Source organism: Camelus dromedarius, chromosome 1 (assembly GCF_036321535.1).
Source record: "Camelus dromedarius isolate mCamDro1 chromosome 1, mCamDro1.pat, whole genome shotgun sequence".
NCBI lineage: Eukaryota > Metazoa > Chordata > Mammalia > Artiodactyla > Camelidae > Camelus > Camelus dromedarius.
In genome coordinates, this window is record NC_087436.1 from 24,771,565 (window position 1) to 24,785,549 (window position 13,985).

The 13,985-nt window shown below is 41.0% G+C and overlaps 1 non-coding gene across 1 annotated transcript; it reads left to right on the top strand.

Annotated features, from left to right (window-relative positions):
• The first annotated feature begins 1,879 nt into the window (after nt 1-1,879).
• Nucleotides 1,880-1,951, top strand: TRNAN-GUU (transfer RNA asparagine (anticodon GUU)). Its single transcript has one exon. It is a non-coding gene; the product is annotated as a tRNA-Asn (tRNA).
• Nucleotides 1,952-13,985: the final 12,034 nt, after the last annotated feature.

Consider the following 13,985-nt stretch of genomic DNA (forward strand, 5'->3'; position numbering starts at 1 on the left):
AGCTATTTCATGCTTGGAAATCTACAGCTTACTATACTCAAACGATAGGAAAATATCCAAATTTCTGAGCTGGTGACCAAGGACCTACCTTACCAACCTCATTAGCAGGACTCCTTGGAGACAATGCTTCCTGTTACCTGTGTGGACCCGCGTTCTTCCAGCCTAGTTATTGCCTTTCATCTCCAATTTGATACCCATCCTTCCAACCTCAAGCTCCATTTGAGCTCTTTCATGATTTTATTTTTCTCTCTGATTTAGATGAATCCTTATAGCAAATGTTTAATATGACTTCTATGTCATAAAGAATGTACCTCTATACGCTGAAACTGAAGTAGTAAAGAATATAAATGTGAAGCAAGCCTCCCAAACCTCCGCTATGGCTAATTCCAAATTAAACATTGTACCCACTTAGGTCTTTTGATAGGGCAGGTGAACAGACCCTACTCTGTTTCTGAAGGTTTCCCGGGTTTCATGGGATAAAGTGGGCATCATTCTCTCACATTCCCCTTTCTTGGCTGATCAGTGAGATTGTTTTGGGGAAGGGAGGCAGGGATTCCAGTTCTGGAAAATCTTCCTGAACATCCTGTCTCAGGGGTTTGGCCTTAAATGGAAAAGACTGGAAGGAGATCTGAAGGTGCTCTGGGTTCCTCCCACTGCAGGGAGAACTGGGCATTGTGTGAATCCAAAATTAACTTGCTTATTATTTCTTGCTTCTGCAGCGTAACAAACAACTGACTTTTTTTTTTCAGTTTCTAAAAGCAGCCAGGTTGGAACTTTGGGGGTTCCTGAAGTATTTCTGGGGTTCCTCTACCCCTCCTTGTCTGCTTTCTTGAAAGGTCCATCTTGAAGAGGCAGGTCATCTCTGCTGCAGTCTTGGCTGGCTCGTCTCTTGATCAGGTTTCTCGGCTCAAGCAGCACATAGTTACCTCAGAGCAGCTCTGTCTTCTTCCACCTCCCATGCTAAGCTCAGCCAAGTTCCCAGAGTTTTCTTGAGGCCCCTGCAAACTCTTTGGTGCCACTGCAGTTGTCCTGTTTTGTTTGCACATCACCATGGTCTAGAAGGGAGACTTAACTGTCCTAGTTAAGAGAGTTACCGAATAACCGGGTAGGACTTCTGCCTCTTCTTTACCTTGGTTGCAGCAGAGAGGGGGGAGGAACTGACCCCAGTGCCACATCCTTATTGAGCAGATGGAATCTAGCAGGGTCTCCACCCTTTGCTAGGTTCTCTTTTCTTTTCAGGGGGAGGCCGGCAGGGATCTGGGTCATGTCTTAGCTTCTCCTTTCCCTTTCCATGGGGTTCACAGCTCTCTCTGTGGCATTAAGGAAGGTTCTGGCTAAAAACTTGGATAGTAAGAGATCAGTGGTTTCTAAGTGTTTGCGGGTGGCAGCAGGAGGAGAGGAGTAGGAATCAATAGGTGGAGTGTGAGGTATTTTCAGGGGAGTGAAACTATTCTGTGATACTGTAATGGGTAATACATAACGTTATTATTATTATAAAGACTATTATATATAATGTATATTATATAAATTTACATATATTATACATTACTATAATGGAGAATTATGATATGCAATTGTCTGTTTTTGTTGTGGGGGGAGGTAACTAGGTTTATTTATTTCCTTATTTATTTTGATGGAGGTACTGGGGATTGAACCCAGGACCTCGTGCGTGCTAAGCATGCGCTCCACCACTTGAGCTATACCTTCCCTCCTTATGCAATTGTCAAAACCCACAGAACTGTAAAACATAGCGTAAGCTCCAATGTAAACAATGAGCTTTAGTTAATATATCAATATTGGTTCCTCAGTTGTAACAAGTATATCACAATAGAGCAAGATCATAGGGGAATAATACTAATTACTAGACCTGTGAAGAGTAGGAGGTATAGCTCAGGGGTAGAGCACATGCTTGTTATGCACAAGGTCCTGGGTTCAATCCCCAGTGCCTCCATTAAGGGAAAAAATTTTTAAAATAGACTTGTGAAAAGTCTAATATTAATAATATTAATAATAGGGGAATCGATCAGTATGTTGTACACCTGAAACTAATATAATGTTATATGTCAATTATACGTCAGTTTAAAAAAAGCAATTACAAAACAGAGGGGGAAAGGGAATGTTCTGGCTAGCTTTATGCATGCCCACACTTTTCAAAGTCCTTGCCTTCCACCTCATTTCCTGAGTAGGGGCCATGAGCTTTTACACCAGTCGTGTTCAGACTGCTTTATTTGACCTGCTTGCATCAGACTGTGGGTCCTCTGTGAATGGCCTCCATCAATTGCCCAAATAGTTGACAGAAAAGTTGGAAGGGTTGTTTATTGTGTGTGATGCATTTGGGCCCGCGAGTATGAGTGTTGGTGTGGTCTCCTCACCAGATGCTTCAGCTGGGTTTGTTCATGGTCCCAGCCACCCAGGTGCTCATCTAAAATAATCCCAGGGCCCCAGTGTGGTCTTTGGAAGCCAGCCTGCCTGGGATAGAATCCTGATTCAATGACCTACCAGTTATGTCTTCTTGGGTAAATTCTTAAACCTCTCTTTTCTTCAGTTCCTAATCTGTAAAATGAGGATTATGATAGAAATTTGTTATGGGGATTAGATGAGATAAGGCAAATTATAGCTTACTGTAGGTTCTGGTAAATGTTAGTTTTTTTTGACCCTGGTGTGTGTGGGACAGGGTAGGGGGATGTCACTCCACACAGGCCTCCATGATGGCAGACGGTCATCACCTACTGGCCTAATTTATTGATTCCTCAAATATTCATTGAATGCATATTATATTATATGATCTCTGTTTTAGGTCCTGGGGCAAAATTGAGCAAAAGCATTCATGGCCTCTGTTCCCATGGAGCTCAGAGTCTAGTGGGGGAGATAGACATTAATCACAAAAACGTGTGTAACTGAAAACCAGGATACGTGTGCTAAGAAAAGTATGTGATACTATGGAGTATTTAACAGAGCACTTGATGTAGCTTGAAAGATGGTTAAGAGGAAATCAGGTGAATGCAGAGGGACCTGTATGTGTAAAGGTCCTGTGGCAGAGGTAACCATGGTTCACTTGAGGAATTATAAGAGCACCAGTGGGGCTGGAACCCACAGAAAAGTGTGGGATAATTCTATGAAATAAGACCGGCAAAGTAGATATAGTAAGTAGATTAATGCTCTCCCCCACCCCCCAGAGGTATCTATGTCCTAATCCCTGAAACCTGTGAACATGTCACCTTCCATGGCAAAGGGACTTTGCAGAAGTAATTAAGGCTAAGGATCTTGAGAGGGGAGGTTATCTTGGATTATCTGGGTGGGCTCAGTGTAATCACAAGTGTCCTTATAAGTGAAAGAGGGAACCAAGAGTATCTGAATGAGAAGGGGAGGGGGAGAGAAAGAGAGAGAGGGACAGAGATTGGAGTATGGTACACTGCTGGTTTTGAAGATGAAGGAAGGAGTCCACAAGCCAAGGCATGCATGCGACTTTGAGAAGCTGGAAAAGGCAAAGAAACAGTTTATCTTCTAGAGCCTCTAGAAGGAATGTAGCCCTGCTGACTCCTTGATTTTGGCCTTGTGAGGCCCATTTTAGATTTCTGACCTCCAGAAAAATAAGATAATACATTTATGTTGTTTTAGGGTGCTAAGTTTGGGGTAATTTGTTTTACAGAATAAGAAACGAATATGGAAGCTAATATCAAAGTTCATTCTTACAGGGTCAAAAGTGCTCCTGCTTAGAGTGCCCTTTGGGCCAACTAGGGGTAAAGGACTGGCTGGGGTGGGTGTGGCCATCCTGAGATAAGGGGAGGGGCTGGGCATTACTGGGAACAGAGAAGAGATGAATGTGAAAGATCATGAAATGTAGCAGGATCTGGTGGCTGACTAGTTGTCAGGGATAAAGAAAGAGCATCATCATCTAAGGGTTTTGAGGCTGAAAGAGTGAGAGAATAGTGATTCAATTCAAAAGAGAGGAGGAGGGAGAGGAGGGCTAGAGTGGACGCAGGACAACAGGGCAGCGTGGTTGGGGTGGATTTAACAGTAAGCCTGATTTTATTATGTTGAACTTGGGACACTGACAGAAGAGTCAAGCCCTGGGATTTGGGGAAATATGGGATGATAATAGATGAATAGATAATAATTAGGTTAATAGAGTGAATAATAGATGAGGAGTGGGGGTTGAAGATGTGCCTCTGGAAGATGAAGAGTGAGATGGGAGATGAAGCAATGAAGAGAAAACAGTTCCTCGAGGCAGTCTAAAGGTAGAAGGGAGACAGGAAGGTAAGCTCGCATTTACTGGGCACCTACTTCCACCAGGCATTAGAGTACATTTTAGTTTTTAAATATATGTTAACTAATTTAATCCTTATAACACCCCTCCATGTCATCCATGATGACATGGTATTGGAACCATTTTTGAAGGTGATCAGTACAGAATCAGAGAAAGTGAGTAACTTGCCCGTAATCAAACAGCCAGTAAGTGGTCTCTTACACCATGTGCACAGTTAGGGCAAAGGCAGCTGTTCCTGAAGGCAGAGAGAGAGTGACAGAGGGAAAGAGAGTTTGCCTAGTGTGGTGTTGTTGAAGCCACGAAGCAGGAGGGATCTACAGTGTCAAATGTTCCTGTTAAAAGATTTGCCAATCAGAATTCAGAATTCAGAATGATGTATCACTAGGACACAGCCTCTGGATCGCTGGGTATCAGGCGATACTCTTTTGACGTATGTTTCATTGTCTATGGTCCCTTTAGTTATAGAAGGGCTCCTAACGAAGTGTCTGTGTGATATTCTGTGATGATGTGATGATGATGATGATAATGATGAGAGAGAGAAGGAGAGAGACAGAGAGACAGGGAGGTACAGTCAGAGAAATCACAGATCACCATTCTCACAGGCACAATTAGTCTTCCTGACTAGAAAGCAAGGTTATAAAATATGTTTTTGATTTTAAGATGCCAGGCCTTCCCAGAAGTACTGGTTATAATTTTAATGACAACCATTGTGGGAAGTATTTGACTTTTGGCTCAGAAGTTTCATGGTCTAGAGGAATCAATAATATATGACACATCTTTTAAATTCCCCTCAATCAGGTCTACAAAAGGCATACTTTCATGGCCCACCCACATTCAGGCAGAATCAGATGGTCTATTAATTCAGACTCGAATTAAAAACTCTCACCTCTCTTGTTTTAGCTGTTCAGGATGCAGTCTGTGTCTAGTTATTAAAATGAACACTTACAGTGACCACAGCCCTGAATCGAATACTCCATATGGCACCCAAGTGAAGGCTCTCGACATGTGCACTTTTGTCTTTGGTCATTTCAGACTGAAAATACAATTAGACTTGGCTGTCAGACAGATGAAATCTGTCATATTTCCCCTATAGGACCTGCACTTGGTCCAGATCAATAAATATAAAACCACTTGCACATAAATTGCAAACTAAGCTTGCAGCTTCAATACATGTGGGCTTAAATTCACTTGTATCTGGCATCCACCGCTTCCTGGCCAGTCTGTTTCTGTGATTAGTGCAATTTCATAGCTGGACCAGAAAAACAAGGCTGCAAACCATTACTATAAAGCAGCAGATGGCTTTGCTACACCTTCCCTGTAAGGGCAGTTCCCCCAGAAAATGGGGTTTGAGCTGCTTGCTGTCTAGAATGGAACTTTAAAATTGGGATGAGTTCAAGTCATTTCCTGAGTGTAGCTCCACAAAGCTGTTGTTATTTTTTTTCCCATTCCTTCTCGAGATTTCAGACAGAATTTGTAATAAGCTTTGCCTGGACACAACTTGTCACACGGCAGAAACGTGATTTATATACAGAGATACAAGATTCTCTGTATATGTTTTACAGAGCCAGCTTTTACTGGATGATACATACATGTTGGATTGGCTTCATGGAGAGCGAGATGTGCTTACCTTTTCTCCCGAGACCATTAACTCAGGTAACATTTATTTTGGGGGAAGGTAAACTCTAACACCTATTTCCCTCCCTCACTTAGTTTAACTTAGAAGTCAGGTTTCACGCAAAGAGAATTTTTTTTCCCAGTGTAACATGGAATTAGGCTGTAGAAGTTGCTGCCACGGGATATCAAGAGAGCAAATTAATCTAGACTATTTAGAGGCAAGAATTAGACATTTGCTGTATCTGAACAAGAAGAACATCTGTATTTTCAAGAGTTACGGTGGAATCAAAACATCTAGATTTTCAAATATGGTGCCGGCTAAGCAAAGTGATTACAAAATCAGGTCAAAGGAAAGAAATCCTCTGTAACAGACAATATAAAAAGACATGTCAAGTGCGCTAGAGGTGTAACTTCCTCAAAGGCCACTGTTCTTGGAGTTAGAATGTGTTCTGAGGATGGCTAAATCTACTTGGCTGAGCCATTTCCTTGCTTGTCTGGTCATTCTTCTTTTGGGAATTCACGGGGATCCAGTAATGCTGCCTGAATTTGATGTGCTCATGTTATAGCAGAATCTTCTCATGAGTGTAAATGAGACTGGCCCTTTGAGGGTCATTTAAAGTCAATCATTCCAAAAAGTTGGAGGAAACAATCCATATTGTGTCTACAGGGCATGTATTTTGGGGGGAATCATATGATTTGGGTAAATTATTCCTGAAGTCATATTAGACTTGAGATGTGTTTTTAATTCTAGTAAATTAAATCTAATCAAGGTTTGAATTGGCATAGACCAAGGATTACAATCTTTCAGACATTGTAGCAGGGTGAAAATTATCAGACTGGTCTACGAATGGGCCAGAGAATGAACTTCAACCTTAAAAAAAAAATCAAAACACAACTGTTGGCTTCATTTTACTAACTAGAGATTAGTTTACATCAACAAGCTGGTTTAAAAACATCCCCTCTCCCCTGCCCCTCAAACCCAGTAATACTTAACAAGAAACAAATGAAACACTCAAATTAGGATAGTTCAAGGAAAGTCTAAAGAGTTTTATTTACAAGGGGATGGGGTTGATAGAAACCAGAAGGGATAGCTCAGGAAACTGGAGTTGCAACATTTGAGCTGTTACCACTCCTGGGACTCACAGGAGGTGAGATGGAGAGGTTACTGAACCAGATACCAAACCCATAAGAGGAAAGAGTTTCGTAGAGTGTGCCCTTTCAAGAGATGAGTAGTGATCTTCAATTAAGGCATCAGCCACCTCCAGTGAACCTTATAGGGAAGCAGCCAGGGAGATGCATGCTCTTCTTCTCCTTTCTTCCTTTCTCTGATTTCCTGTTAGGTCTTCGCATTGGCCAGAGGGCACTGGAGCACTGCTGATGTGGTCCAAGAAGGGAAGAGTAAAGGTGAAAAGCACGTCTCCACTAAATGGAAGACATACTGCCCACCAACCTAATCTACCGAATGAGTACAGAGTCAATCAAATAGACTTTTACTTTCTTGATAACACTCAGCTGAGACCAGCTGTGCTGCAAGAATGGTAGTTTAGAGCAAGTGGGCATGTCTAGAAGGACAGGCTTCTGTGCAAGGATTAGATGTGGCCAGAAGACAGCACAAGGGGTCAGGATGACTTGGTAGCCGGGGGAAAACCTTTGTCTGGATGGACAAAGGATAAGGCTTGAGGTGGGAGAGCAAAAAGGATGCTGTACATGTTTTGTAGTTGGAAAAAGCACTACAGAATCCACTCCCCTAATTTGACTATGGGAGAGACTGAGACTCAGAGAGGTTATGGGTAAATTCGAGGTCACATGCGAGTTATTGCAGAGTCAGAGTACAAATCAAGTCCATTAACTTGCTGCCCACTCAACTTTTCTCTGTTGCACCCTGTCTCCTAAACAAATATCACCAACTTAACATTTTGCCAAGGCTTCTCTTGATAGCGGCTCCTTTATGTATTAGCTACATTTTTCTTCTTTTTTTTCCAAACTGAAGTATAATTGATTTACAATATTATATTAGTTTCAGGTGTACAGCATAGTGATTCAATATTTTTATAGAATATACTCCATTTAAAGTTATTTCAAAATAATGGCTATATTTCTCTGTGCTGTACAATATATCCTTGTTGCATATCAATTTTATACATAGTAGTTTGTATCTCTTAAGTCCCTACCCCTTTATTGCCCTTTCCCCTTTCCTCTCCCCACTTGTAACCACTAATTTGTTTTTATATCTGTGAATCTGTTTCTGTTTTGTTATATATATTCATTAGTTTTATTTTTTAGATTCCACATATAAGTGATAACATACAGTATTTGTCTTTGTCTGACTTATTTCACTAAGCATAATACTCTCTGGGTCCATCCACATTGTTGCAGATGGCAGAATTTCATTATTTTTATGGCCAAGTAATATTCCATTGTGTGTGTGTATATATATACACACACCACATCTTCTTTATGCATTCATTTGTTGATGGACACTCAGGTTGCTTCCATATCACGGCTGTTGTAAGTAATCCTACTGTTAACATTGGGATGCATATATCTTTTCAGATTAGTGTTTTTGGTTTTTGTTTGTTTGTTTTTTGGATATATACCCAGGAGTGGAATTGCTGGATTGTATGGTAGTTCTGTTTTTTGTTTTTTGAGGAAATTCCATACTGTTTTCCATAGTGGCTTAGCTACATTTTGAATGCCATTTCCTGTGTTTCAGGCAGAAAACTATATGAAAGTATACTTGGAAGCTACCTAATGCTCATTATATATATCTATTTATCTCTCTCTGTGTCTATCCATCTGTCTATCATCTATCTGTCAGTCATCTATCAGCACTGTGGTAGGTGTCAGGATACTTATAAGGGAAATGATAGTCATGGTGTCTGCCCTCAAGTGTTTTACCAACTGCACTGACTCATGTATGGCTTTGACCATCACTCTCTGTTTTCTGAGGCATTTTTCTTGGTTTTGGTGAGAGTCTGCTCCTTAGTCTTCTCCTGGTCCTCTGGTACTCCTTCCTCATGGAACCCTGTCCTTGATTCTTTCTTTGGTTTCTGTGATGCCATCTGGTTTTTTTCTCCTGCTTTGCTTTTACACTTGTTCACTGCTCCCTCTCATTCTGTTTGTGGGTCTGAATGTTGGTGTTTCCTGAGATGTGTTCATAGGCCTTTTCTCTATGGATTCCTTACCTGAGACGAGGTGATCTTCCAGAAAGGAATTGGGCGCAAAACCTCCAGTTCGCTGAACTTAACATTGACTGATCTCGAAAAACTGTGAATGCGGAGGAGTGAGACATCTCTAAGTGATGTGTGTGCTTCTGAGATAAAAACAGAAAGCACAGTGACATCCGAAAGCACAGACTATGCTGGGAGCTCCTCTATCTGATAATTACTGTTAGAATGCATTCAAATCTCCCTTTGGAGCCAAAATGTCCTCTGAAAAATCATAATGGCCACAAAACCTTGGACCTCATGAAAATTTAGAAACGGAAAATAGAGATAGTGAAGAAATGACCTGAGGTGGAGAAAATAGAACCTTAAACAAAATTATAAATTATGCATTAAAATAAGTTAAATATGAAATTGAAGTTCTACCATATTCCATGCTGAGCTGTGGACAAATACCAGTTCAGCTCAGTAATAAATGAGGATGTGTTTTTGGCACATGACTTTTGTCCTAGAGGTACAGAGGTATGCCATGTAAGTTAGTTACTGAATGAATAAGTTAAGACAAAAAGATGAGGTCATAGTCAGTTTGTTTATTCATATTGGAATATTTTCCACCTGTTTTCTCCTTTCTGATGTTTCAGAGTACACACGGTGATTTGAATTCCAAGATTTTTGATACAAGAAGGCTGGTAGTGACATTTTACACAAAGAATCAAGCTTTGAGAAACTGAAATCTTACAATAAACCTCTATCATCATATAACATAAGCAGATATTCAATGCGTGTTCTCTGGTGGAATATACAATTACACATACAGTGTGGGAACAGCAGAGCAGACAATACCCCTGGAGCCAGCTCTGTATGCTTGTCTAGCTGGAACCTCACTTTTTTTTTTTTTTCCAGCCTTTTTGACGCCATAGTTTTCCTGGATTTGCTTCCAAGAAAGGAGGCTGTCTTTGCCAAGCTATGAGACTTTAAAGAAGATTACCAAGCTTAGCTGCCATTTTAGGATTCAGACATTCATTCCATGCTGTATTACCTAGGGAGAGGGGGAAAAAACGAGACAGACTTTTCATGTCCATAAAGTACAATGGGCATTAAAGCTAACGGACAGAAGGAGAGATTTGGGCTGTGGACTCGCCTTGTGCGGGACAGACGACATACCTTTTCATTGTGTCTTTGCTGATGGAGAGGCAGTGACTGAATGCTCCCCCAGGAGTGGGGCATGATTACCACCCCTGGCCTCATCGGGGTCAAGATATAAAAGTGGGTGCTTAGAAGAGTCAGCAGGTCTGATTAATATCCTCTAGGTGGTACTTATGAGGCATTTTGGGCTCGTCAAATGGCTAATGATAAAGTACATGGTGCAATTTGTGTTTCTACTGCAGGCCAATTAAGAAGGGGGAGAGAGAATGGTAAGTAAAACATGTCCTTGCCAAGTAGAAACAAGAGTCATAAGCAGCAGGAGGAGGGGAAAAAAAAGATACACAGAAAAGAAATAGGCAGCTACTTAAAGCAGTTAAAAGGGTCAAGCATCTCATGTCTTCTTGTCCACCCCCTGCCAGAAAAGTCCCTTTTCCTGCTGGTTTGTCGGGCAGTAGAGATTTTCAAAGGGGAATAATTGTGTGGTAACATATGTTCATCCAGACATAGACTGGTGAGTTTAAAATCAAATAGTATTTTTTAAAAAGCTGTTTGAAGAGGAAATGATGTTTCTCGCCATCCTTATCAGAGTTCTATAAGGCTTGCATTTTCTGGTTTTGTGATTTAGCCTTCCCTCCTAGATCTGTTTCTATTCTGCCTTTATAAAGCCAGAGAGAAACGCTTTCAGAAAACTTTTATCATTTGATTATTATGTTTTTCCAGCTTCACTGAGGGCAAGTTTTTGAGTGTGGGTTTATAAAAACTCACCACCTCTGTAATGTTGGGGGTGTACCACTCATTCCACGGAATTCTTTTGGGGCATGTCCTGACCAGGCTGCTTCTTCACTTACTATTATTTTCTTTAGGTGCCTGGGATTGCTGGAGACAATAAGGAGTAAGAGAGAGCCGGAGGAAGGGAAGGAGAGAGAAAATGAGAAATATATCAGGCATTATTTAATACAGTAAGGGGAGAGAGAGGAAGGAGGAAGGGTAGAAGCAGGAATCAATGGAAAATGTTAGTAATCTGAACAACCAAGAATAGTATCTTGCTACTTAAAACAAATGATAGGAAACAAATTCATCAGTACTGCTGACTGTCCGTGGTTAGGAGGGGCAGAGAACCAGAGAGGGTAAATATGCCAAGTGTATGAATATCCAAATGAATTCAGTCACTTAGGATGTAATGATTGCTCCTGAGACAGGGGGAAAAAGTAGAAGAAAATTTGTAGGTGATTTAAGCCCTAACTGCTACTATTGGAAAAAAAGAGGGGTGAAATAGAGGTAGGAATATGGGTGAAATATCAATTTCTGGTTGGCCATTTAAAGTCACTGGAATTCCCTGGCTATTTTCTCATCCATCTTTTTTTCTCTATCCATTCTATTTTGACTTTACTTTTTCAAAGACAGTTTTGAGCTTTATCTTTTTAACTGATTCTAAAAATGCAGCCCAAGTCTCAGCCCTATTCCTTCCTGCCCCAAGGATCCCAGTTCTGTAGTCCTTGGGGGCAAGTGGTATGTGTCTCACATCCCTTTCTGTGTTGTGCCCCCGACATCTGTTTGCCTGAGTCGTCCTCAACCCTGGGTTCTTATGGGTGAAAAAGAGTGGCCGCGTGAACAGTGAGAGGGGGTAAGTGTGAGCTACTCCTGTGACCTTGCTCTCAGGTTATCTCAGAGCTAATCCACAATTGTTAGCAAGCAGGAGCAAAACCACACAATCCACCTAACCTCTTCTGTAAATTCATTGAAGTCCTGTCGTTTCTCCTCTTAAGGCCTCCAACCATAGTGTCATGAAAGGTTCACTTGAAACCCCTCTGAATTCTTGAGACAACATTCTGTCACCCTTTGTGTCAGCAACAGGCACCCAGAAGTCTTTAAACTGGTGGCTGGATGCAAGACTGTTTAGGGATCAAGACTCAGGGAACATCCCGGAAAATACAGCCCTTGGGCTGCTCTCATTACTTTTTACTCTGTTTGAGCAAAGGGAAGAGGTGTCTCTAAAACATTTTAGCCAATTCACAAATTTGAATTCTACAAATTTCACCAGTGATTGCCCATTTCTAATACACATTATGCTCATTAACAACCCATTAATTTCCCCTATGAAAACCCATTTCTGAAATTCAGTATGCTAATTAGCAAAACCATTTCTTGTTCATTAGGGATGTGGATTACAGAAGGGCTTTTAGTAATCGCCTCCGGAGTGTGGTCTTTCTGATAAAATGCTAGCTGACCGCCCCAGAGCGTGGATTCTTGATTAGAACAATTGTCTCCTTCTAGGGAATAGCCTAAATGATAAAGAAAAAAAAATGCACATCTATAGTATACTATATTCGCTACAGTATTTAGTAAGTTACAGATAAGATAGCACATGTCAATATACATCTTTATATTTTAAGTTTAATGGCTGTATGGCATTAATTGTGTGTGTGCCACAATAACTAATTCCCTTTTGTTGGATGTTTAGGTTGGAACATCCTTATTTTCACTTCTTTGTATGGTTTCTTCCTTAAAATGAATTCCTAGAAATGGAATTGCTGGGTCAAAGTTATGTATGTTTAAATTTTGATACGTGTTGCTAACTGCTTTCCAGAAGGGATTATCTTGATTTAGATGGAGGGCATGTGAGAATGTGAATTTTCTTAGGCACCCATCAATATTTGGTATTGTCATTATTTTTAATCTTTGCCAATCTTGGTCACCTCAGTCAGAGTCATGGCCTTAAATTCCATCCATATGCTGATGATTCCCAAATGCTCATCTCTAGTTCAGAAATGGAAGAGAGTATTGAAATTTACCTTGTAGATCTGGCAGACTGTTTGACATCTCCACTTGAAATTTTAGTATCTAAATCTGTTTCACTCATGGCTTTCCCATCACAGTTCATGGCTACTCCACACTTCTCATTGCTCAGACTAAAACCCCTGATGCCCTCTGACTCAGTGTTCAGACACCACATCCAATCCTCTGCCCTCACATGGCCCAAGTCACTGCCACCTCTCACCTGGATCAGTGCAATAGTCCCCAAAGAAGCGGTCCTACTTCCAGGAGGGTCTAGTCTCAACATGGAAGCTAGCGTGGTTCTGATAAGTTGTGAGATAATATCACCCCCTAGTCAAACCCTCCAATGCCATCCCATCATCCCATTCATTGTAAAATCCTGAATCCTTGCAATGGTCGTCAGGACCTAGGTGATATGGCCTCCCTCCCACCTATTTCCACTCTTACCCTTGTTTTCTCCCCTTCTGGCCATACTGGCCACGTTGCTTACACATCAGGCAGCTCCTGCCTCAGGACTTCATGCTGGCTCTAAGCTCTGTCTGGATCACTAGCCTGGCTCTATAGGGAGACCTTCCCCAATGATCCCATTTAAAATGCCACCTGTCCCACCTTTCAATATCCCTTGTCCCCTTTTCCCAGCTTTACCTTATTTCATAGCACTTTCCCAGTACATGATGTAGTTTACTTATTCATCTTCTTTACTGCTTATCTGGACCCAATGAAATGTAAATGTCACAAGGATAGGACTTTCTTTCTGCTTTCTTTATCCTGGGTTTCCTAGCTCTTAGTGTAATCCTTGTCACATAATTGGGCACTTGGCAAAAGTTTGCTGAGGAAGTGAATGCAGGAATCTGATAGTTAAAAAATTAAACTTCATTTTGATTTACATTTTTTGATTACCAGTGGGAGAAATTTGAATAATCTTCTTCTACAGAAGGCCTTTCTGAGCTTAATACTCAGTTCACAGAGCATGAAGGGAAAAAAATGATAGTTTGACTGATTACAAATTTAAAACTTCT